General features: G+C 36.8%; 1 long non-coding RNA gene and 1 pseudogene across 1 annotated transcript; one reads left to right on the forward strand and one right to left on the reverse strand.

Moving 5' to 3' along the window:
• Positions 1-5,620: 5,620 nt before the first annotated feature.
• Positions 5,621-7,922, forward strand: LOC125779450 (uncharacterized; annotated as a pseudogene).
• Positions 7,923-15,111: 7,189 nt separating this feature from the next.
• Positions 15,112-21,578, reverse strand: LOC125779630 (uncharacterized). Its single transcript, XR_007423417.1, has 3 exons — positions 16,241-21,578; positions 15,992-16,186; positions 15,112-15,929 (listed from the first exon to the last, which is right to left on the reverse strand). It is a non-coding gene; the product is annotated as an uncharacterized LOC125779630 (long non-coding RNA).
• Positions 21,579-25,498: the final 3,920 nt, after the last annotated feature.

Here is a 25,498-nt window from a genome sequence, read left to right on the forward strand (position 1 = left end):
ACAATAAATTCAATTGTGTGTTGGCAAGCACTCGCTTGTTTTCATATCTACACCACAAATTATTCCAAGCCAATGGAAATCCGTCATTCGTCAGTGGCGCTTTGGAAACGATAACTTTTGCCTCACCTCGCGTGTTTTGATTCACATGGAATAACTTCTCCACTGGAGATAGGCTTGGGTTATTCCCATCAATGGCGGCAAATAAATCTCTAAATGAGGGCTATTATAAAACATCGCCATGAAATATTTCGGTATCACATGGCGGTAAGTTGATGGAATACCTCACGGGTTCTACCGTTTGTTGTAACCGTTCAGGTTGAATCACCGTTGAATTTGAAGTAGGGCTATGGTTGAACGCCGTGAGGTTGTGCATGTGTTCGCTCATCAAGGCCGCGCAACACACATAAGCGTGGTAACAGCTTGAATATTTAAGCTTAATGTCGTCAATTAAGCTTGTGTCGGAAAGATCCACTTTTGGCAAACACAACTTGTATTCTGACTTTACCTCTGCCCACAGAGATTTCAGTTCAGCTTGTTGTACTTCAAGAGAGTAGGCACTTTGGTTGTTTGCTGTTGGAGTAAAAGACTCATCAAACTGCAGTAGAGCGTCTGGAGCTGTGATAAATGCTCTGATGGATTCCATTATGTTCGAAAATTGAACCGGAACTGCAAAAATCGGATCTAAATCTTTGAAATTAAAATATAAAAAATATTTGCAAATATGTTGCAAAAAGATCAAAAGTTATTGAACCAATCACGGACAAACTACAAATTAGTAGTGCGTTGTTTCTTAGTGAAGCGTGAATTTTCGAAGGCACAAAAAAATTAATAAATTTAGTAAACTATTTTCTCAAAGTATTTTTTTTATTTAATTAAAGGGTGATTTTTTAAGAGCTTGATAACTTTAAAAAAAAAAAACGCATAAAATTTGCAAAATCTCATCGGTTCTTTATTTGAAACGTTAGATTGGTTCATGACATTTACTTTTTGAAGATAATTTCATTTAAATGTTGACCGCGGCTGCGTCTTAGGTGGTCCATTCGGAAAGTCCAATTTTGGGCAACTTTTTCGAGCATTTCGGCCGGAATAGCCCGAATTTCTTCGGAAATGTTGTCTTCCAAAGCTGGAATAGTTGCTGGCTTATTTCTGTAGACTTTAGACTTGACGTAGCCCCACAAAAAATAGTCTAAAGGCGTTAAATCGCATGATCTTGGTGGCCAACTTACGGGTCCATTTCTTGAGATGAATTGTTGTCCGAAGTTTTCTCTCAAAATGGCCATAGAATCGCGAGCTGTGTGGCATGTAGCGCCATCTTGTTGAAACCACATGTCAACCAAGTTCAGTTCTTCCATTTTTGGCAACAAAAAGTTTGTTAGCATCGAACGATAGCGATCGCCATTCACCGTAACGTTGCGTCCAACAGCATCTTTGAAAAAATACGGTCCAATGATTCCACCAGCGTACAAACCACACCAAACAGTGCATTTTTCGGGATGCATGGGCAGTTCTTGAACGGCTTCTGGTTGCTCTTCACCCCAAATGCGGCAATTTTGCTTATTTACGTAGCCATTCAACCAGAAATGAGCCTCATCGCTGAACAAAATTTGTCGGGCGTAAAGCGCGAAACACATTTCGAACCGAACACTGATTTTGGTAATAAAATTCAATGATTTGCAAGCGTTGCTCGTTAGTAAGTCTATTCATGATGAAATGTCAAAGCATACTGAGCATCTTTCTCTTTGACACCATGTCTGAAATCCCACGTGATCTGTCAAATACTAATGCATGAAAATCCTAACCTCAAAAAAATCACCCGTTAGAATGTGCTTACCGGGTAATCGTCCCAATGCACTTGCATGCTTACTCTTTGACTATGTACACAAACAGATAAAAATTCATAAGCACTTATTTTATTTACTATATATCCACTATTCACTTTCACTTTTGTTCACGGGGTTATTTTCGAATTCACCTCTTCTGTTTTTTTTGCTGTCCTTCTGGGATGGCTGGTGCGCTGCTTTGCCTTTGCTGCTCTCCCTTTGCTGGTTTGCCTGTCCTGCTCTCACTTTGCTGCTTGCCTTAGCTGTTTGGCTTTCTAGCCGTCGCTCACTTCACTTTTCTAATTTTGTATTTTTTTTGTTTGTACTCGCGAAACTGCAGCTGCGTCATTGCTGCTTGCCTTTATTGCTATTCAAACAATTTATGGAAAAGCAGAGTTGAGCGACTAGACTCAAATTAACCACAAGAAAAAACAAAAACCGAGAGAGATTGTTGACGCTCCAGACGATGTTTGTGCGTCCAAGAAATTAATAATTTTTTTTTTGCCATTTATTTAATTTTTGCAGTTCATTTAAATATTCATTGGACTATCGCTTCCAGAATTCTTTAAAATTCTTTTCGACCGATTTCCAATGGTCCCTTAACCCTTGGTAGTTCGTGTCAACGATAGTTGATAATGGTTCTTCCACTAAAAAATGGCCTGGTGTTAATACCTGGAGATCATTTGGATTGTTTGATAGTGGAGTAATAGGTCTTAAATTAAGTACGGTTTCTATTTGTGTCATGAGTGTGGACATTTCTTCAAAAGCCATTACTCCTTCAATTTCTCGGAAAAAAAGTTTTTTAACTGATTTAACAGCCGCTTCCCACAGTCCTCCTACATGTGGAGATCTTGCTGGTATATTCATTCAGGTTATTTTTCTTTGATTACAATATTGTGATAATTCTGCTTTATGTGAGTCTTTCTCAAATAATTTAAAAACTTCGCGAAGACTACTGACTGCTCCAATATAATTGGTCCCGTTATCTGAATAGATTTTGTGGGGGCAACTTCTCCTAGAAATAAATCTTTTTGAGGCACCTATAAAGGCTGCTGAGGAAGGATCTGATACTACTTCTAAGTGTACTGCCTTGGTGGTAAAGGATACCAAGACACAGACATAATGCTTTATCAGCCTTTTTTCCACGAATTTTATGATGTATCCAAATTGGACCGAAGAAGTTCATTCCTACAATATAAAACGGGCGCGTTTCTATTAGTCTATCTTGCGGTAAGTTTCCCATTAACTGGTGTAGGGGCCGAGGGTTTGCTTTAAAGCATCTATAACATTTATTTACAACTTTGCTTGCTAATTGTCTACCTCTTAAAATCCAAAACTTTTGCCTGGTTATTGCTAGTAAGCCCTGTGGTTCAATGTGTAGATGTTTAACATGTATATGATTCACTAATAAACGAACGATTTCATCTTTATAAGGGAGAAGTATAGGGTGCTTAGCATCCTCTGAAAGATTACTACTTTGAATCCTACCTCCTACTGTTATAATATTATTGTTGTCTACAATTGGAGCCAATTGGAGCTAAAGTGGCTAGTTTGCAAATTTTTGGAATTCGTTTGTTGAAATTGATTAGTTTTAGTTCTAGATCAAAGTATTTTTTTTTGTATTTGACATACTATATAATTTAATGCTTGTCGTTTATAAAAAATTTTATTCATTAATGGTTGTTTCCTAATGATATCTATAAATTTCAATGTGTTAGCTTTAACGTTTTGCAGGGATTCGAAACTATTTTATGATTTATATTTATTAGAATTGTTTGTTTTTCGGTTAGAATCATAACAATCTTGGATTTCTTTATCTCTGGAATAATTAAATTATCATTGTTTACCTTTTGTTGTATTTTATAATTATTTGTATAAATAATTTCCGGTCCTCTAAACCATAATTTGCTGGTGATAAGTTCGCTTGGTGTCACTCTTCTAGAAATAATATCAGTCGGATTGTCTTTTGATCAGATATGCCTCCAATTATTTATGTTGGTGTTGGTTTATATGAAATTTACTCTATTCGACATAAATATCTGCAAACGTCAAGGATCTAGCTGTAACCAATTCAATACTATTGTGAAGTCTGTATAAAAGTAAATAGAACACTTAAATTTAAAACTTTCCAAAATTGTTTGTATAAATTCTACTAAGAGGACAGCCGCACATAGTTCAAGCCGCGGTAATGTTATTATCTCTATTGGCGCGACTCGTGATTTGACTGCAAGTATATTTACATAATTTTCACCTGTTAGGTTTCCAGATTTTGCATAAACTACGGCCCCATACGCTTTCATCGAAGCATCACAAAAACCATGAAACTCAATATTTACCGATCCATTGCATAAAATACGTCTGGATATTCGTATTTTATTTAACAATGGAAGCTCGTCTTTGATTTTTAACCAAGTGTCCACTATTTCCTGTAACGGCTTTTCATCCCAATCAGTTTTTGATTTCCATATCTCTTGTAATAAAATTTTTGAAGTAACTGTGACGGGATTCACAAAGCCCAATGGGTCGAATAATTTGGAAATGTCTGAAAGAATGGTCCTTTTTGTAATCTTGTCGTTGCACTTCCAATTGCAAGTTATACGAAAGTGGTCGTCGAATGGAGTCCAAGTGACACCTAATGCTTTAATTTCGTTGTTAGTTTCCTTGTTCACGTCAAGTTGATTTTCCCTATTTTAAAGAGGAATATTTTTTAAAAGTTCTATGTTATTGGAACGCCATTTTCTAAAGTTGAATCCATATTTTTTTTAATTATTTTGATATTGTCCTGGATTAACTTGACATCATGTAAAAAAAATCTACATTAATAATTTCCGCTACTTCTGGATAATCATTTCTCTCCATTTCTGCAATTTTCTGCAAACATTTAACTGCTAAATGTTTTAAGAGTATATGTTCGCAGTATTTCATTATCTTCATCGCGTCAGTAGATTAATTGATATTTTTCATCCTCTGCGCGAATCCTTATTTGCCTAAACATTTTCTCGATGTCTGTTGTGAAGACATATACTTGTATATGTATATATGCTTTCTAAACCTCAGTAAAATATTAAATAAGTCTTCTTAGGTCCAGAATGCATTATCTGTTTTACAGGATGCATCAAAAACGACTCTTAATTTAGTAGTTGTACTATCTGGTTTAAGTACGCAATGGTGTGGTAATTAATATTTCGATTTAAACATATTAACATTTTTTATTTCCTCTAAATGGTCCAATCTTATGTATTCATTCATAAATTGTTCATATTGCTCTCTCACATTTTCATTATTTTTCAGTTTTTTCTCCAGAAAAAGAAATCTTCTTTTTGCTTGTAATCACCTAAATTTATATTTTATTTTTTGAATGGAAGAGCTACAGTAAATTTACCATCTACAGAAATTTTAAAATTATTATTAAAATGCTCCTTACAATGTGTTTCTTCTTTAGTTTGATTAACACATTTATTTGCAACTGATTCTATTTCCCAAAACATTTTAAATTGATTGTCTATTTTTTAATCTAAATATGTTACAACACCACAGTGAGCAAATTTGGAGCTTATGTTAGTTGATCCGTAAATCAACCAGCCAGACTCACTGTTCTGCAGTTTGTAATTAACATTTTCAATAGATATTTTCTCTTCTTTTAACAAATCAAAGAATATGTCCGCACCTAAAAGTAAATCAATTTTACCCGGAACACCAAATGAGGGGTCGGCCAGTTTTATATTCTCTGGAATTTTTTTGACTTTTATGTGTTCTGTGGGCACATTGGACACAATCTTTTGTACTACAATGGTGTTTAAATTTGTTTCGAAAGGATATATTAATGATTTTAAATAAGATTAGCTCTTTCATTTGTATTTGTGTTGTTTTGACCAACTACTTCAATGGTCATAGATTCTCTCCTGGAAGGAAGTTTTAATTTATTTTTCAGTTGTTTGGTTATAAGGTGAACTTGAGACCCACTATCTAATAAAGCACGCGCCTTTATAATTATTCCATTACGGCCTTTTATACCAACAACTGCTGTTGTTAGCAGGGCATATTCACAATCACTTTTTAATCTATCATTTCCCTATTTTTAATGATTGTGCTTTTCGCTTTAGAAGATTTATCTTTGTGGAGCCATAAATGAAAGTTTCCTTGACAAGTGAGGCAACTTTCGCCTTTACATACCTTTATATCCTTTATATTGTGTGTCGCGTAGAGAGTGTTCAAAGAATACGGACATGTTATTTAATTTGCTCCGTGAATTCAATCTTTCCAAAAAAAGAATTAATAATAAAATCAAGCAAAAAGTAAAACAAAAAAAAACAATTTATTAAATTGTAAACAAACATTAAAATCAGTGCGCACAAATTAAGAACAATAAACATAAACAAATAGTGCACGAATCAACAAGTGAAAACAAAAAAACAAAAAATCAAACAAACAATAATGAGTGCTTCGCAGCCTCATCAGCAAGGCCGTAGGCATTCCTTAAATGCGTATTTCAGCTTTGTCGACACAACAACAACAACAACTGGCAATAAAAAGTCTAACGGCAATGATGAGTCATCGCGGCGATCGGCATAAAAGGAATCGAAGCAAAGAACGCAGTCAGTAGTAGCAGCCGAAAACAACAATCAGGCAACAACAAATGCCCTGACAGCAACCAGTCTGCAGGTATCAGCAAACGCGCAGGCAGCGAAGAGAATCACAACGCAAGATGAGAGTGTACCAACAAAAAAAGGCCCGTCTGTACAAACTGGCATTGACCGCTACGTTAATATAAAAAGGAAATTAAGTCCTTCAAAGTCAGCAGCCAATCCTAAAAAAATTCAAGGCGGCACACCAAATAAAAATAAAACGGAAGTTTTAAATGACAACAGATTTGCCATACTAAGCAATGGTTCAGACGACGATGCGAAGGGTACCACCACAGTCGTTAATGCCAAACCACCTCCAATATATTTGCGCGAGCGTAGCAGTAATACTCTTGTTGCGAATTTAAGTGAAATTGTTGGCACTAACAATTTTGATATAGTGCCTTTGAAAGAAGGCAATATAGACGAAACAAAAATTCAGTCCTACACTGAAAAAATCGTTAAATTTTTGTCGAATAAAAACAAAAATTATTATTCGTATCAACTGAAGAGCAAAGAACCATTGGAAGAATGCGGTTTTGGAATTTAAACAGTTGTAAATATATTTAATCGAAACAAAGGACCACAGCCAATGATTAAAATTGAATTGTTGCCGAACTCAAATCATAGTAAAAAAATGAAACACATCCAATATATAATTTGAAATAATAATTGCTGCTTCGTAGAGTAGCTGTGGAGGAACCACATAAAAGAAACGGTCCGGTACAATGTACTAACTGCCAAGAATATGGGCATGCTAAATCATACTGCACTCTACGTAGTGTTTGTGTGCTATGTGATGATTTACGAGGGCTGTCCGATAAATAACCGACCTCAACGTGAAGCTAGCGGCACATCTGAAAAAAAAGTTTCTACTTCAAATTGTGCATATTATAATAGCTACTCGCCAAAATTTCAGAAATTTATCTTGCGCAATTATCTGTTGACAGTCGTTTTTGTGCTACACTTTGATCTTAGCCATAAGGCCGAGAAGCGATTACAGAAGGTTTCAAGACCGGAGCATACTCCTGTAGAACCCCCAAAGGTGATCTAGCCACCGATGCCCAGAGCATACTTAGATTATGAAGGGAACACTTCTCCAGCCTGCTGAATGGCAGTGAACACATAGCACCAGGAGAAGGCGAACCCGATTCCCCAATCGATGACGATGGAGCAGACGTTCCATTGCCCGGCCATGACGAAGATCGAATAGCAGTTGCCCGCCTGAAGAACAACAAAGCGGCAGGGGCCGACGGATTGCCGGCCGAGCTATTCAAACACGGCGGCGAAGAACTGATAAGGAGCATGCATCAGCTTCTTTGCAAAATATGTGCTATGCCCAATCCATAAAAAAGGAGACCCCAAAGTCTGCGCCAACTACCGTGGGATTAGCCTCCTCAACATCGCGTACAAGGTTCTATCGAGCGTATTGTGTGAAAGATTAAAGCCCACCGTCAACAAACTGATTGGACCTTATCAGTGTGGCTTCAGACCTGGTAAATCAACAACCGACCAGATATTCACCATGCGCCAAATCTTGGAAAAGACCCGTGAAAGGAGGATCGACACTCACCACCTATTCGTCGATTTCAAAGCTGCTTTCGACAGCACGAAAAGGAGCTGCCTTTATGCCGCGATGTCTGAATTTGGTATCCCCGCAAAACTAATACGGCTGTGTAAACTGACGTTGAGCAACACGAAAAGCTCCGTCAGGATCGGGAAGGACCTCTCCGAGCCGTTCGATACCAAACGAGGTTTCAGACAAGGCGACTCCCCATCGTGCGACTTTTTCAATCTGCTGCTGGAGAAAATTATTAGAGCTGCAGAACTGAATCGAGCAGGTACAATCTTTTATAAGAGTGTACAGCTGCTGGCGTATGCCGATATTATATTGATATCATCGGTCTCAACACCCGCGCCGTTAGTTCTGCTTTCTCCAGACTGAACAAGGAAGCAACGCAAATGGGTCTGGCAGTGAACGAGGGCAAGACGAAATATCTCCTGTCATCAAACAAACAGTCGTCGCACTCGCGACTTGGCACTCACGTCACTGTTGACAGTCATAACTTTGAAGTTGTAGATAATTTCGTCTATTTAGGAACCAGCATTAACACCACCAACAATGTCAGCCTAGAAATCCAACGCAGGATAACTCTTGCCAACAGGTGCTACTTCGGACTAAGTAGGCAATTGAGAAGCAAAGTCCTCTCTCGACAAACAAAAAACAAACTCTATAAGTCACTCATAATTCCCGTCCTGCTATATGGTGCAGAGGCCTGGACGATGTCAACAACAGATGAGTCGACGTTGCGAGTTTTCGAGAGAAAAGTTCTGCGAAAGATTTATGGTCCTTTGCGCGTTGGCCACGGCGAATATCGCATTCGATGGAACGATGAGCTGTACGAGATATACGACGACATTGACATAGTTCAGCGAATTAAAAGACAGCGGCTACGCTAGTCATGTTGTCCGGATGGACGAAAACACTCCAGCTCTGAAAGCATTCGACGCAGTACCCGCCGCGGGAAGCAGAGGAAGAGGAAGACCTCCACTCCGTTGGCAGGACCAAGTGGAGAAGGACCTGGCCTCGCTTGGAATATCCAATTGGCGCCACGTAGCGAAGAGAAGAAACGATTGGCGCGCTGTTGTTGACTCGGCTATAATCGCGTAAGCGGTGTCTACGCCAGTGAAGAAGAAGAAGTCGTTTTTGTGAGTCTATTTCGGTGATTTCCCCAAAATGGAAAAAATTGAATATCGAGCTGTAATTAAATTTTTCTTTTTGAAAGGCAATACGCCTTCACAAATCAAAGATGAGTTGGACTCTGTGTATGGTGACTCTGCACCATCGTTTACCACCGTAAAATTTTGGGCAGCTGAATTTAAACGTGGTCGCAGGAGCTTGGAAGATGATGAACGTCCTGGGCGTTCAAAAACTGTAACCATTAACGATAACATCGCTAAAGTTCATCAATTGGTACTAGACGACCGCCGGATTAAAGTTAGGGAAATAGCTGAGATTATGAAGATGTCAAAAGAAACTGTTTGTCACAGATTAAACCAAGATTTGGGCATGAGAAAGCTGTCCGTGCGTTGGGTGCCGCGTTTGCTTATGCTAGACCACAAACGTGCGCGCATGAACATTTCCAGCGCTCTGTTGGCTCAGTTTAGAGGCAATAAGACCGAGTTTTGGCGCCGATTGATAACTGTAGACGAAACTTGGATTCATCACTATACGCCCGAAACAAAAAACCAATCTAAACAGTGGATTGAAAAGGGGGAACCAGCTCCAAAAAAATCTAAAGCTGTGTATTCGGCTGGGAAAGTGATGGCGAATGTTTTTTGGGACAGCCATGGAATTATTTCTATCGACTATCTTGAAAAAGGAAAAACTATAACAGGAGCATACTACGCATCATTATTGGACAAGCTAAAGGAAGAAATTTCGAAAAATCGGCCACATTTGCAAAAAAAGAAAGTCTTGTTCCACCAAGACAACGCACCATCTCACACCTCAACAGTCGCCATGGCGAAAATCCACGAATTGCGGTTCGAACTGCTTGACCATCCACCTTATTCACCAGATCTAGCACCAAGCGACTTTTTTTTGTTTCCTCAACTTAAAACTGCGCTCGGCGGCCAGAGATTTTCGTCAAATGAGGAGGCAATCTCTTTCGTGAACTCGTATTTTGCAGACAAAGACGCCAAGTACTATTTGGAAGGGTTGCAGAGATGGGAGCATCGCTGGGAGAAGTGTGTGGAGTTACAAGGAGATTATGTAGAAAAATAAAAAAAAAAATTTTGAAAAAGTCGCGTGCATCATGGTTAGGTCGGTTATTTATCGGACAGCCCACTTCTAAATGCACCCTTAAGAAAGAAGATCTAAATATAAAATGCAGCAATTGCGGAGGAAATCACACTGCTAACTGCAGAGGTTGCCCTGTATATAAAGATTTGAAATCGAAGTTGTCACAGGGCATTCAAGCACGTCGTAACCAAATGTTACAAACACCCCGTAATGAAATTATAGTAACCTCAGAAAAAATTTCAAATCCTATAACTTCTAACAATAATAATATGCAAGGTAGTTATGCAAATGTGGCGAAAGGCAACACTGTGCAAATGCAACTGCCGCAAAATCCTCCAAATGGAGGTATTGAAACTATGATTATAAATCTTACACAGTGTATGACACAACTTATGTCTACCATGCAAAACATGATCTAAGATTTAATAACATCACAAAATCAAATGCTGCAAAATTTATTAAGTAAAAAATAAGCTTACTAAATATCTGTATATGGAATGCTAATGGTGTTAACCAACATAAATTAGAGATTATCAGATTTTTGTCTGAAACTAAAGATGTAATGCTTATTTCAGAAACTCATCTAACAAATAAATATAATTTCAATATACCGGGATTTAAACTATATGTTACAAATCATCCGGATGGAAAAGCGCATGGTGGCACGGCAGTGTTGATTAGAAATCGTTTAAACCACTATGCTCTAGAACAGTGGTTCCCAAACTTATTTTGTCTACCGCCCACTTTGAGGATAAATATTTTTTTAGCACCCCCCTTTTTCACCTATTTAAAAACCACTATAACGGCAATACGCCTTCACAAATCAAAGATGAGTTGGACTCTGTGTATGGTGACTCTGCACCATCGTTTACCACCGTAAAATTTTGGGCAGCTGAATTTAAACGTGGTCGCAGGAGCTTGGAAGATGATGAACGTCCTGGGCGTTCAAAAACTGTAACCATTAACGATAACATCGCTAAAGTTCATCAATTGGTACTAGACGACCGCCGGATTAAAGTTAGGGAAATAGCTGAGATTATGAAGATGTCAAAAGAAACTGTTTGTCACAGATTAAACCAAGATTTGGGCATGAGAAAGCTGTCCGTGCGTTGGGTGCCGCGTTTGCTTATGCTAGACCACAAACGTGCGCGCATGAACATTTCCAGCGCTCTGTTGGCTCAGTTTAGAGGCAATAAGACCGAGTTTTGGCGCCGATTGATAACTGTAGACGAAACTTGGATTCATCACTATACGCCCGAAACAAAAAACCAATCTAAACAGTGGATTGAAAAGGGGGAACCAGCTCCAAAAAAATCTAAAGCTGTGTATTCGGCTGGGAAAGTGATGGCGAATGTTTTTTGGGACAGCCATGGAATTATTTCTATCGACTATCTTGAAAAAGGAAAAACTATAACAGGAGCATACTACGCATCATTATTGGACAAGCTAAAGGAAGAAATTTCGAAAAATCGGCCACATTTGCAAAAAAAGAAAGTCTTGTTCCACCAAGACAACGCACCATCTCACACCTCAACAGTCGCCATGGCGAAAATCCACGAATTGCGGTTCGAACTGCTTGACCATCCACCTTATTCACCAGATCTAGCACCAAGCGACTTTTTTTTGTTTCCTCAACTTAAAACTGCGCTCGGCGGCCAGAGATTTTCGTCAAATGAGGAGGCAATCTCTTTCGTGAACTCGTATTTTGCAGACAAAGACGCCAAGTACTATTTGGAAGGGTTGCAGAGATGGGAGCATCGCTGGGAGAAGTGTGTGGAGTTACAAGGAGATTATGTAGAAAAATAAAAAAAAAAATTTTGAAAAAGTCGCGTGCATCATGGTTAGGTCGGTTATTTATCGGACAGCCCACTTCTAAATGCACCCTTAAGAAAGAAGATCTAAATATAAAATGCAGCAATTGCGGAGGAAATCACACTGCTAACTGCAGAGGTTGCCCTGTATATAAAGATTTGAAATCGAAGTTGTCACAGGGCATTCAAGCACGTCGTAACCAAATGTTACAAACACCCCGTAATGAAATTATAGTAACCTCAGAAAAAATTTCAAATCCTATAACTTCTAACAATAATAATATGCAAGGTAGTTATGCAAATGTGGCGAAAGGCAACACTGTGCAAATGCAACTGCCGCAAAATCCTCCAAATGGAGGTATTGAAACTATGATTATAAATCTTACACAGTGTATGACACAACTTATGTCTACCATGCAAAACATGATCTAAGATTTAATAACATCACAAAATCAAATGCTGCAAAATTTATTAAGTAAAAAATAAGCTTACTAAATATCTGTATATGGAATGCTAATGGTGTTAACCAACATAAATTAGAGATTATCAGATTTTTGTCTGAAACTAAAGATGTAATGCTTATTTCAGAAACTCATCTAACAAATAAATATAATTTCAATATACCGGGATTTAAACTATATGTTACAAATCATCCGGATGGAAAAGCGCATGGTGGCACGGCAGTGTTGATTAGAAATCGTTTAAACCACTATGCTCTAGAACAGTGGTTCCCAAACTTATTTTGTCTACCGCCCACTTTGAGGATAAATATTTTTTTAGCACCCCCCTTTTTCACCTATTTAAAAACCACTATAACTTCTAATTAATTATTGTGACCTATATATGTATATTAACGGAGAATTCTAAGCGAAACTTTTACTATAACCAGCAACTTGAAATCTGAGCGCAATAGGTAACATACAACGGAGCTTAGGTCTCAAGTTCACTCTTACGGGCTCCACCTGCCAATAAGAATGATTATTGAAACACAACTTTATAGTATTAAAACAGAGAAACTTTTATTAAAAATAAAACTAAAATAATGGATCCATTTATAAAAACTAATGTGAAGGATGAATCTGATGCTGTTTAATAAGAACAGTCGCAAGTCGCCACATTCGGTTACCAAGCAAACGATTTCTATTTTTAGTAAACAGTGTTGTCACAGCACTAAATCCACGTTCACACAAATATGACAATGAGAATGCTATAAAGAATCGTTGAACGATTGACCACAATTCAGGGTACAATTGCGAGATCGGTTTTTGTGTAGAAGCAGTTTGGCTGCGAAAGCAGCAACGACGTTTTTTGTTTTAATTAAATTTAGTTTATCGCCTTGCAGTTGGAGATTTATGTCGTTGAACAGTTTATACAAGTCTGTCATGTAGGCTATATCACTCATTGATGTTACGAGCTTGTCTTGAAATTCTGTATCTATAACAGAGTCAAACAGGGGTCGAATCGTTACATCCGTGCACGGATCGGCAAACGTACGAAAGAAAATTACGTGATACGTCAATCGTATGTGGCGATTGGCATTATGACATACGAAAGCGAACGGATCGTAATGTGTTTTCAATTCACAATAGTTTTTAAATTCCACATTGCTATGGATCGTATTTTTAGGTCGCAATTGATGTGGAACTGTCAAAACTGTCGCAAAATATTTAATAAATTTGTTAGTTTAAACATCAAACGGTTGAATATCAAGATGGATCCGACTTTGTTTTTTTATTTGAGCTCTAGTGAGAGTGATAGTGATGAAAAAATAGTGCGGAGGCAACTAAGAAATCGGAGCAATCCTTTGGCACTGCCGAACACAGCGTAGGTATATAAAAATTAAATCATGAAACCTCATTAATGAAGTTTTCTTTGCAGATTTTTAAAACGATTTCGTCTAAGTAAAGAGGCTTTTGAATATGTCCTAAATAATATATGTTTAACGCAATCTGACGTCAGAGCAGTGCCTCCAGTGCTACAATTAGCAACCACGCTCTCACATTTGGCTGGCGGTGGATACCAGCACAGTGTAGGTAGTGACTATTTAATCGGGATTTGTCAAAGCACTGTTTCGAAGCTGACATCCCATGTACTTAAAGAAATGGAAACGAAGTTGTGCCCTCAGTTTATACGGTTTACACCAGAGAATTCCCTTACGTGTAAAGAGTGGTTTGTGCAGCAATATAAAATTCCAGGAGGTGAATATACACTTTACTAAAATAGTAATATTACTAATTATAAATAATTTTTAGTTATTGGGTGCGTTGATGGAACCCACATCGGCTTATAAAAACCCACAGTGAACGAGCACATGTACTTCAATAGAAAAGGCTACCATAGTATCAACGCTATGATAGTAAGTTGCTTTTATAATATATTTCTTGAATATACATTTATGCATATTTGTTAAATTTTGTATTGTCAGATATGTGATCACACTTACAAAATTTTGGCTTTTAACTGTCAATACGGTGGTGCAGCCCACGACTCATTTGTTTGGAAACACTCGGACCAGCGAAGAGTTTTGGAAGAACGATTTCAGCACAACAGGAATGAAAATTCATGGCTTTTAGGTATATTTTCATTTTGTTCTTTTTACCACATTTATTTTATTTATATTTTAACAGGGGATTCTGGCTACCCATTGGAACCATGGTGCATAACTCCTTACAGAAACGCTTCGGAGGGTGCAAGTGAAGCTATGTTCAATGAAATACATTCCAAGGCAAGATGTACCGTCGAACGAACTATCGGAATTTTAAAAGGACGCTGGAGAATTTTAGGATATGGCAGCAGAGGAAGGTACCATCCGACAAAAGTGGCAAGATTTGCTAACGTTTGTGCAGCATTACACAACATCTGCATAAAATTTAAAATAAATTATGATCCTCAGAATTGCGAATCTGATCAAACAACGGATATCGACACTGGGGTAGCGAACCGCCTTACCGCAATCGGCCAAACAATAAGGGATCAAATAATGCACTCTTTAATAAATTGAAGATGAAAATGTCTATGTATTTATTCTTGTAAATTTTTTTCCCTTCTGAACTGAAATACAAAAATTTTGTTCATATAAACGCATTATTTTTATTAGTCGTTTCATCACGTTTGTTGGTTTTATCACATTTCTTAAATATTAAATAAATAAAATTCAAAAAAAAATAAAGCTCTATTAAATTAAAAAATTCATTAAATGCTTAAAACTAAAAATTCATTAAATACTTAAAACGAAAAATTCATTAAATGCTTAAAACTAAAAATATTTACATAAATGTACCAAGTTTTATAATAAATTCCTTCGTAAGGTTTCGAGCTCCAATTTTTTTATCTCGTGGTCTATTTCCCTTGTTGATTGTTGGATGCGGTGCTTTTCCAACTTAATGGCAACCAGCTTTTCCTGTAGTGCCAGCATTTTTTCTTGTGCTGCTACTAACCTATCAAGCTTCTGGTCTATGCCTTTTTGAAAAGCCGATAGCGACTTCATGTTTTGTTGAAGTAACTCCAACTTCTCGTCACTCCTACTTTTTCTCCTCGGTGTGCGTGGAGTTTTTTCTGTTGGTATTTTTGTATCGAGTAGCGACTGTGTGGAAGGTGTTGGGCCTGGTAAGGAGCTGGGGAAAGGGCTTGCCTCCTCATCACTGCTATCACAGTTAACGATAAACGTCGAAGCTTGCGTAGTTGGGTTATTTCCAAATGCAGAAATATTTGTTATGCCTTCTACGCAAGCTTCGAGTCCAGCTGCTTCAATTAGCAGTTCGTCCGTCGCAGTGATCAACTTTTCATTATAGGGCCCTCCACCAGTTCGCTGCTTTGATGCCTTATTGAAGGAAAGTTTTTTTTTTGCTTGATATTTTTGATCAGCAAAAACCTAAAAAAACCATAAAAATTAATATTTTATCAAAATATATTGCATATAAATTATATACATACCTTCCTCCACAACTTAGCATCTTTAACTGGTGGCCCCACGGCATTAAGCTGCTTCGCCATTCCTCCCATAATTTGTTGGATGCAATTCTTCCTTGCGCAGAGTTTGGAAGGTTATTTTTTGCCAAACATGGATGGCTTGACATGAATTCTGCCATCACATCTTTTTGTTTAGGATTTAGCTTATTATAATTTGTCCTAAAATAGATTTATTATTAAAAATTTTAAATTTAAAATTTACCAAATACTCACATTTTTAAATAATTCGTCTGTTACGATCGGTAGTTTGCGTTCGAGTGACGGTTCGAACGAACGGATACGTTTATATACTCGTTCACGTGTGTCATCATGCCAGATTACGATAGAAGCGTTACGATCACGTATATAAGCGTTACGATCACGTATGTCATAATACGAAATACAGACTTTTACGTGACGAGTGATACGTTCACGGATGTAACGATTCGACCCCAGGTTGTAGAATCGAGTCAGACAATTGCCTCTTGATAGCCAACGAACTTCAGTATGAAACAACAAACGATTGAAATCCTCGTCATTAGTAACACAAAGCTGATGAAATAATCTATCAATCAAAGAGCTGTTGCGGATTTTATTGACCCCTTTGATGACATATTGCAGTGATTGAAATAGTTTTTCACTTAAGTTTCTAGCAACTAAATGTTGTCTATTAATAACACAATGTACACCAAGGACATCTGCAATTTTATTTTTTAAGTGCGCTATTAAGCCCTTATGGCACCCTATCATAGTCGGAGCGCCATCCGTCTAAATTTCTGGGAAATAATAACAATGCTTCATTAGTTGGTAAAGTGGACTCATCGAGCTGAATTGAGAATTGGCTTGTCCTCAGGTGATCGCACAATGATTCTTCAATGTTTTCAGCCATTTCATCAATTCGTCTTTGCACAGAATTTTTACTCAAAGGAATTTTTCGGATAATATCTGCGGTCGGTTTATGAAGCACGTTAGTTATTACTTCATTTATTGCTGGCAATATTAACTCTTCTCCGATGTTATGTGGTTTGCCTTTTTGAGCAATTAACAAAGAGATATTGTGCGAAGCTCGAAGTCCGTCGTCATCTTGCTTAGCAGCCGCCGAAAATAGTTTTGCTACACTTGGCTAAGTATTATGCTTCTTCTCTAGGTCTTGAAAATATGCTACATTCTTGTCTCTCTTATCTGGATGCATTTTATTCAAATGATCTTGCAGTCTTGAAGGCTTCATTGCTTCATTCGAAAATGTTTTTAGACATAGAAGACACAAAGGCGAGGATGGGTTTGTGGGATTTTCAATGAATCCGAATTTAATGTATTCCGCACAGTATTTCCGTCTCTTCTTTTTTACTTCCGACATTGTTTTGCTTTGAGAAATACGTTTAACTTCGCGAGTAGTGTAAAGGGGGCGTAAATAATGCTCATCTATTGCGCGCAAAACCACAAATGAATATAAAATAAATATTACATTGTTTATGTAGGAATGCTTAAGCACAATCATGATATAGTAGTCAAAAATATGAATTCTTATTTTTCCTAGAAATACATTTGTAAAAAAGGATCTTTCTCCTTTTCGTATTATCTTATTTTTCCCAGAAATACATTTGTAAGAAAGGATAAAGATCCTTTTTTATTTTCCACATAAAAGATTTAAGGAGTTCAAAAGCTCAAAACGTGCGCTACATCAGCTCGAACCTACCTACCCTACACCTTTGCGCAAATGATTATAATATACTATGATAGCAAATGCCCACATACAGATTTGGCAATGGCAAAAGCAATACGTTTGACAGTTAGTATTCTATTAATTCTATCCTGTCGAGATGCCCAGTAATGAAACGGAGCGACCAATTGACATGATTTTCATTTTTTCTATATTCAATAAAATAAGACAGATATATGAACTACGCGGAGAGAAGTATAGAACCGAGTTTGAGCAATCTTTTAATTCATATTAGTTGATGTTCACAAGTTGTTTTTGAGAGTCGAGAGCTCATGTAGTCGTTGTCTAAGAGGCCTCCTAGCTAAATAAAATTACAAATAACTCCCCAGGCCTCTACCCAACGCCTCCATTTTCTTTCTGGGTCTCTTACCGCCCCCCTTGACACCTTCAGCGCCCACAAGGGGGCGTTATCGCCCACTTTGGGAAATACTGCTCTAGAATCTCATGCTACACCATAGTTACAAGCTACAACAATATCACTAAAAAATCGGGGTTGTGACTTAAACCCTTACGGCTATATGGGGACAGTTTAAAATTACATAAATCGAATTTAAAGACTTTTTTGGAACACTAGGTCAAAGATTTCTAGCAGGTGGAGATTACAACGCAAAACACACGTACTGGGGCTCACGTCTTATTAATCCGAAAGGATTGAAATAATATCTCCTGGTAAGCCGACATATTGGCCTAGTGATCGTAAGAAAATACCAGATTTAATTGATTTTGCTGTAATCAAAAATATAGATAAATCGCACATAACGGCTGATACATGTACTGATCTATCTTCTGCTCACTCTCTTGTAATAATAAAGTTATATGAACAACCCATATTCGTTAATCCAAAAGTGGGTCTAAATGGTTAAAATATAAAAAATACGTCTGTAGCCACATTAATATTGAGTACAAAATAAATACAGGAAGAGATATTGACGAAAGCATAAGAGAAGTCAATGACATAAAAACTAGCGCAGCTGTCTTAGCAACGCCAAACAAAAGCTATAAGCCCCTTGGTTTCAGAAAAATCTCTAATAGAGAAATAGAAATGCTTGTAAATGAAAAAAAAGGCGTGCAAGACGTGAATGGCAGATAAATCGTTCCACTTCCACTCAGCTTCAATTAAAATCTGCTATACGTAAATTAAAAAAAAAAACGCTTAAACGTGAGGAAGAATTGAACACCGAAATGTATATTAAGAAGCTGTGTCCAAATTCAAACAATCAAAATTCCCTTTGGAAAGTCCAAAAGACCATGAAGCCACCAACTGACTCAAACATGCCTATACGAAACTTGGGTGGAAATTGGGCTCGAAGTGACGAGGAAAAGGCTAATTGCTTTGCAAATCACTTAGAAAAGGTATTCTAATCCAATTTGCCAAAGAACAACTTTAAGCTGTCAATTTTATCCAACACAGCTAAAGACTCGCTCGAGTCTCTTAAGACTTCACCTTCTGAAGTTATTGAAATCATCAAAGAACTTAATCCAAAAAAGTCGCCGGGACATGATAATATTTCCCCAAAAATGCTAATTGAGTTATTTTGATAGGTAAACGTGGGAAAGACTTAACACAACCGTCTTCATACAGACCAAAAATGCTAATTGAGTTATTTTGATAGGTAAACGTGGGAAAGACTTAACACAACCGTCTTCATACAGACCAATCAGTTTTCTACCCTGTCTTTCAAGAGTATTTGAAAAAGTATTACCTTCAAAGATGTCTCCTTTCCTCCACGAAAATAATACAATACCAATGCATCAATTTGGTTTTCGTGCGAAACATGGCACAATAGAGAAAGTAAATAGAATTACTAACAAGATAAGGAAAGCATTTGAGCACAGGGAGTACTGTTCAGCAATATTTCTAGATGTAGCTCAGGCGTTTGATAAGATGTGACACAATAAGATTAAAAAAAGATTTTATATAAGATTAAAAAAACTGTACCTTTAGAATTGTATAAAACATTGGAGTCTTATTTAAAAAATAGAAAATTTATGGTAAAAGTGGGAGATTTCATATCTGATGAACGACAGATAAGGGCTGGTGTACCACAGGGTAGTGTTTTAGGCCCAACACTATACATCATATATACAGCAGATCTTCCAACAGCTAATAATGTATTAACATCAACTTTTGCGGACGACACAGCTATAGTGAGCCGTAACAAATGCCACATTTTAGACCAAAGATGTGCGCGGCAGTAAAAATAAATATAATTTTGGTACCCCAAGCGAACGAAGTAACATATCTTGGTATTCACCTAGATAGAAGGCTCACGTGGAGAAAACACATCTCTAGTAAAATAACATGTATGAAGATTAGAGCTGCAAATTTAAATTGGCTTTTAAATAAAAACTCCAAACTTAGCCTAGACGACAAAGTGCTTTTATATAATGTGGCCATAAAGCCGATTTGGATGTATGGCATTCAACTGTGGGGTACGACCTATGCAATTAATATTGATATATTACAAAGGTTTCAATCAAAAATACTTAGAACAATCAGGTGTTCACCATGGTACATGCGTAACACGACTTAAAAGAAGAGATACATATGTATGCCTGCGTATTAAAGAGCGACGTATCACCAAAACAGCTCAATCACTTGCTTGAGCCTGTCTAGTTTTTAATTAGATTTAAGATTTTATAACTTATTGTTAGGCTTTAAGAAAAAGCAGATTCAATAAATAAAATAATCTTGGAAAAAAAAAAATATTGTGCCCTTTTTTAAGATATTTGGTGCATAATTTGTTTTTCATTACTGCATCCCATTTGGCCTGGGTAGAAAGAGCTTTAAATTTATAACAATAAAATATATTGTGTGAAGTACTCGTATTACATTCCATTATGCATTTAAATTCTGCATTTTGAAATTTAGATGATGTTTTTGAGGCTTGTGCTGCTTCTAGTGTATTCCTTTTCCGAAACGACTGCAGTGAATTTAAGGTAGCTATTTCCTTAGGGTTTTTAAGCGAATTTTCATACCTAAGTCTTAAATTGTTGTCTAATTTTTGCACAAACCTATAGTCTAATATAGCTTGTAACAAATTATCTGCAGACAAACTGAGGCTTTCCAATGCTCGTGTACTTTCAGAAATTTTTTCTTGAAATTTTCGTACACTAAAAGCACCTAAAATTTGTTTGAAATAAGTATTTTCTAGTAACCTTTTATTAGCATATTTTTCATTAAGAAGGTTCCAGGCAACTGAAAAATTTGTTGAGGTTGAAGACAGGTTGCAATACAACTAGCAGCCGATCCTCTTAATTTAGTTTTTAAAATACACATTTTATACGTGTCAGAAACATTTTGAGAGACTACCAGTTGCTCAAACAGTTCTTTAGAACTTTGCGACTGAGCGTAATCTCCTGAAAAAATGGGAATTTCAACTTGAGGCCATGTAAAATTGGCAGCATTTTTTTGGTAATAGATTTTGAGTTTGTAAAATCTATTTCTTAAATCATAGAATTTATTTTTTAACTCTTCATTTTCGTGCTGGCTAATAAATTGAAGCACAGTGTCACGAGTTTTTTCTATTAGTCTCTTTATGCTGACTAGATAGCATATATCGTTTATTTCGCAGTCTTCAATATATTTTTTCTAATTCTGTTAATAAGAATTGAAGCCTGCGAACTAAACCAGGATGTGGAAGGCATTGCATTTTCCTGGGAGCATTTTCTATTTTCTTAAATTATTGCAATCAATTTGCTTAACTTGGCGTACGCTGTTAAATAAAGCGTACCTACCGTCCCTTTTTCATCATTTTTAAAATAATTATCTTTTTTATTTTTGGGATCTTTGGACAATTTTAAATGGTTTTGTTGAAACTCTGACCATTTTTTGTCCCAACCATCTTGGAGTTTTTCTAAATTTCCTAAATCTTCATTTATATCCATACTCATGGACTTAAAATGAAGTTTTTGCAGTTCTTCTGCTAATTTAATTTGATTCTCCATTCTCCCAAAAACAAAATAAATATTTGTATATGAAATAAATAAAAAAATTAAAAATGTTCTTACCTTGGTCCTACTGTGGATTTGGTTTATGATGCGAATTTGGTTATTATAAAAATTTTTGTTTTGATAACTTTTCGTTTTTTTTTTTAATATTAGTAAAAAAATATTTTTTTAAACACACTTTTTCACTTTCACATCAACTTTTTTCACTTGTGTGTTCTAAAAACTTAGGGCTCACCAACATGTAAGATCACAATGCGAAGGGTTTTGAGATTGAAACAGTACTCAGGTCTGGTTGCCCAAAGCTCCTTTATTTAAAGCTTTTATTATCCTAATTCGGGTATGCACCACATGCAGAGTATAGTACATACACATATAATAAATTAATACTAATCTAATGTACATACCGACAGTATGTTCACATATCTTAAACATAAGTGTTCTCAACTGAACACACAACTATTTCTTATTATCTTAGTTTAGAATCATTTGCGATCCTTTCCATTGCATACATCACATACTACAGTCTCTAAACAATATAACCGAAATGAACATTTATTACATTGCTAGCTGACCCCCAACAGTCGAAAAACGTTCATGAATTGCAAAAGTAAATACCCTACAAAGCGTTTTATTGCAGTTCACGTATCGACCGTATCGTTCAAGACTAATAACCGCCATATTGGTTCCTTTGGTAACGTACTTACAAACGTATTTTATAGATTATACCAAACTGCAATACTAAACATTGATATGAGTTTTCAATGTGAATTAGACAACAGTGGAGAATAAAGTACGATCCATATGTTGTCAACTTCGATATTCACTACTCTAAGTTGTATGGTCATCTGATAAGCTACGACGATAGAGTGGATATCCATCATTTCCAGTTTGCGATTCCGAAAGAAAAGCAAGTGGATTATGTTTCGTTCATTTATTGTTAGACATACAAACCGAAGTGGGATTGTGGTGTCCGCAAGGTCCATGAACCATATTGGTTTTCATCACTTCGTTTGATACTGGATCTTTCTCTGCATCAGGAATTTCCGCAGAAATGATTTCATCAATTTGATCTGGTGGAACCATTATCCACCATCCAAAGAAGAACATCGTAACTGTTGTTTGAAAAGTCGTGTTGTGACAACGCGACGTTCGCTTGCTGATTGACCCCGATCCATAATTCCACACGTATGTCATCGCATCCTGGGTGTACTCGTTCATGTGCCTTGGCGTTGATGGCAAAAAGAACGCCGACCGATATTAGCGCGATGTCTTCGTTGCTTCGTAACAAATTTCAATCTGTAATTGATCACTTCGTTTGAAACACACATAAAGCTTTCACTGAATAATTTTCAAAATTTTTTTTTTTAAATAGCCGGAATAAAAGAGCAAGCGACCGAAATTGGACGATTCAAATAATTTACAAATCAAAATATTGAAAAACAAAAGAAAAAAGAATTGTATGAAAAAAGTCAATTTTTGCAAATTTCCAATTTTTCGACTTTTTCTTGTGAGAAGTTTTTGTTTTATTTCTGAACCTTTCCAGATCCACAGCGAACAACTTCTGAAAATTTCATGAAGATTGGTTTCGCCGTTCTCGAGCCTTAGCGTTACTAACAAACAAACATTTATTTTTACTTACATATGTATATACAAAATAAAACGTTTGTATGGGAAAAAGAAAAGGACTGTTTTTAGGCGTTTTCCGGCAACTTTCGTAATTTTTTTTTTTTGTACATAAGAACCTTCTCCTAATAATAACAAATACAAAAAAAAAAAATTAGTGAAAGCGGTTCAGCCATTCACGCGTGATGCCGTGACAACGGAAAACGGGTTTCATTTTTATATACATACTAGCTGACCCCGCAGCCGTTGTCCTCCGTGAAATTATATGGTTTGAAATGAAAAGAAAGTTAAATGTATCATTTCATTTATTTATTTATTTATTTTTTCAATGTAACACAGCTGTATAAACAATATTTTTCGGTTTCTGTTCCGGTGTACAGAAAAGATGGTTTTCCATATCGTGAGCACGCTACGGCCGTGTAGAAAACATAGCATTTATAAATTTATGCCTCACACTATGCGACTATCTTTAGGTCTTGTTGGCTGTCATCTCAACGAAAACGGAGTACGTTTCTGAGAAAATGGCAAATCGTTAGAACTCAAAGGAATTCATAGGATCAAGCATTCTGTCCCTTTGTATTCGATAGGTGCGTCACAATCAGTCGGTTTTCATTACAAAGTTTCGGCGCATGAAGATTGGGAAACATAATAACGACAGATCCTACTTTGGGACGCAAATGATGCGGTGTCATACCAAGCCTGTCCAAAGAATTTAGGAATACCACTGGATAATTCACAGCGTCGTCTTCATAGTCAAGAAGATCGATCGATTTGTATGAGCGCAAGTCTCCCAGAACTTGACTTTGAATCTTCCAGCTGAAGTCAACAACATCGGTTTTTTTGGCAGTTAACATTGTGCGTGCACTTAAGGAATCGTAGTTATGATAATTTGGCCAATGTCCGAACATTTGTGATGAGTTCATCCCTCGTGAATTGATAAAGGGAAGATGGAATGGATATCGAACCACCGGAAATATCAACCGAAATTGAACCATTTCCAGTTTTTAGCGAAGACGATGTAAAATATCTTTGACAATGTCGAGGTTTATATCGAAAAGTATGCGAATTTCATTTTCATTCCAGTGATTAACGTGTTCCAGCATTTGTAATTGCTGGCTTACTTCTCCAAAACTTGCACATATTCCCATATACCATTCACAGTAAGCAATGACTCAAATAAAGTTGAACCGCGAACATTAATCAATAGCAATCGAAGGTAGAAACAATCGTCGTTTTTGGGGTAGATTGTGTAAATTCGTCCTAATGCATTAGTTGATAAGACAACTGGATGTCAATCTATTGGTTGGCCTTGCTTTCTGCGCAAATATTCGATGATGCATTCCATGTGCAATATCAAGGTATTTTCGAATAGAGCAATATTCTCACAAACACATCACTGACGAAAGTTAAGAAAAAACTCGTCAATGTTAATTTTGTTGCTGACGATGTTTCCACTGGCTATACTGTATTCTCTGGGATGAAATACACTCTTTGGCCAAAAGAGTGTATTTCATCCCATCTCCAAATTAACTGGAGACGCCCAACAGTCGGAAAACGTTCATGAATTGCGAAACTAAATATCCTAAAAAGCGCTTTATTGCAGTTCACGTATCGACCGTATCGCTCAAGACCAATAATCGCCATGTTTCTTCCTTTGGTGACGTACTTACAAACGTATTTTAGCGATTACACCAAACTGCAATACTCAATATTGACATGAATTTTGAATGTGAATTAGACAACAGTGGCGAATATGGTACGATCCATGTGTTGTCAACTTCGATACTCACGCCTCTAAATTGAATGCTAAATGTTCTGCCATTGTCGTCTGGTGAGCAACGCCGATAGAGTGGATATCCTTCATTTCTAGTTTGTGTTTCCGAAAGAAAAGTACGTGGATACTGTTCCGTGCATTTATTGACAGACATTCAAACCGAAGTGGGGTTGTGGTGTCCGCAAGGTCCATGAACCTTATTGGTTTTCATCACTTCGTATAATACTGGATCTTTCTTTGCATCAGGAATTGCCGCATTATTGAATGATTTCATCAATTTGATCTGGTGTAACCACCTTCCACCATCCAAGGAACAATGTGTGCGTGCGGCAAACCTCTCTTTTGCCACTCAACAGAGTACATCTAGCATCTAACAGCACCATATATGCATTGCTTCAAGGTAATGTCCATCGAAGCTGTTGAA

Source organism: Bactrocera dorsalis, chromosome 6 (assembly GCF_023373825.1).
Source record: "Bactrocera dorsalis isolate Fly_Bdor chromosome 6, ASM2337382v1, whole genome shotgun sequence".
Lineage (NCBI taxonomy): Eukaryota > Metazoa > Arthropoda > Insecta > Diptera > Tephritidae > Bactrocera > Bactrocera dorsalis.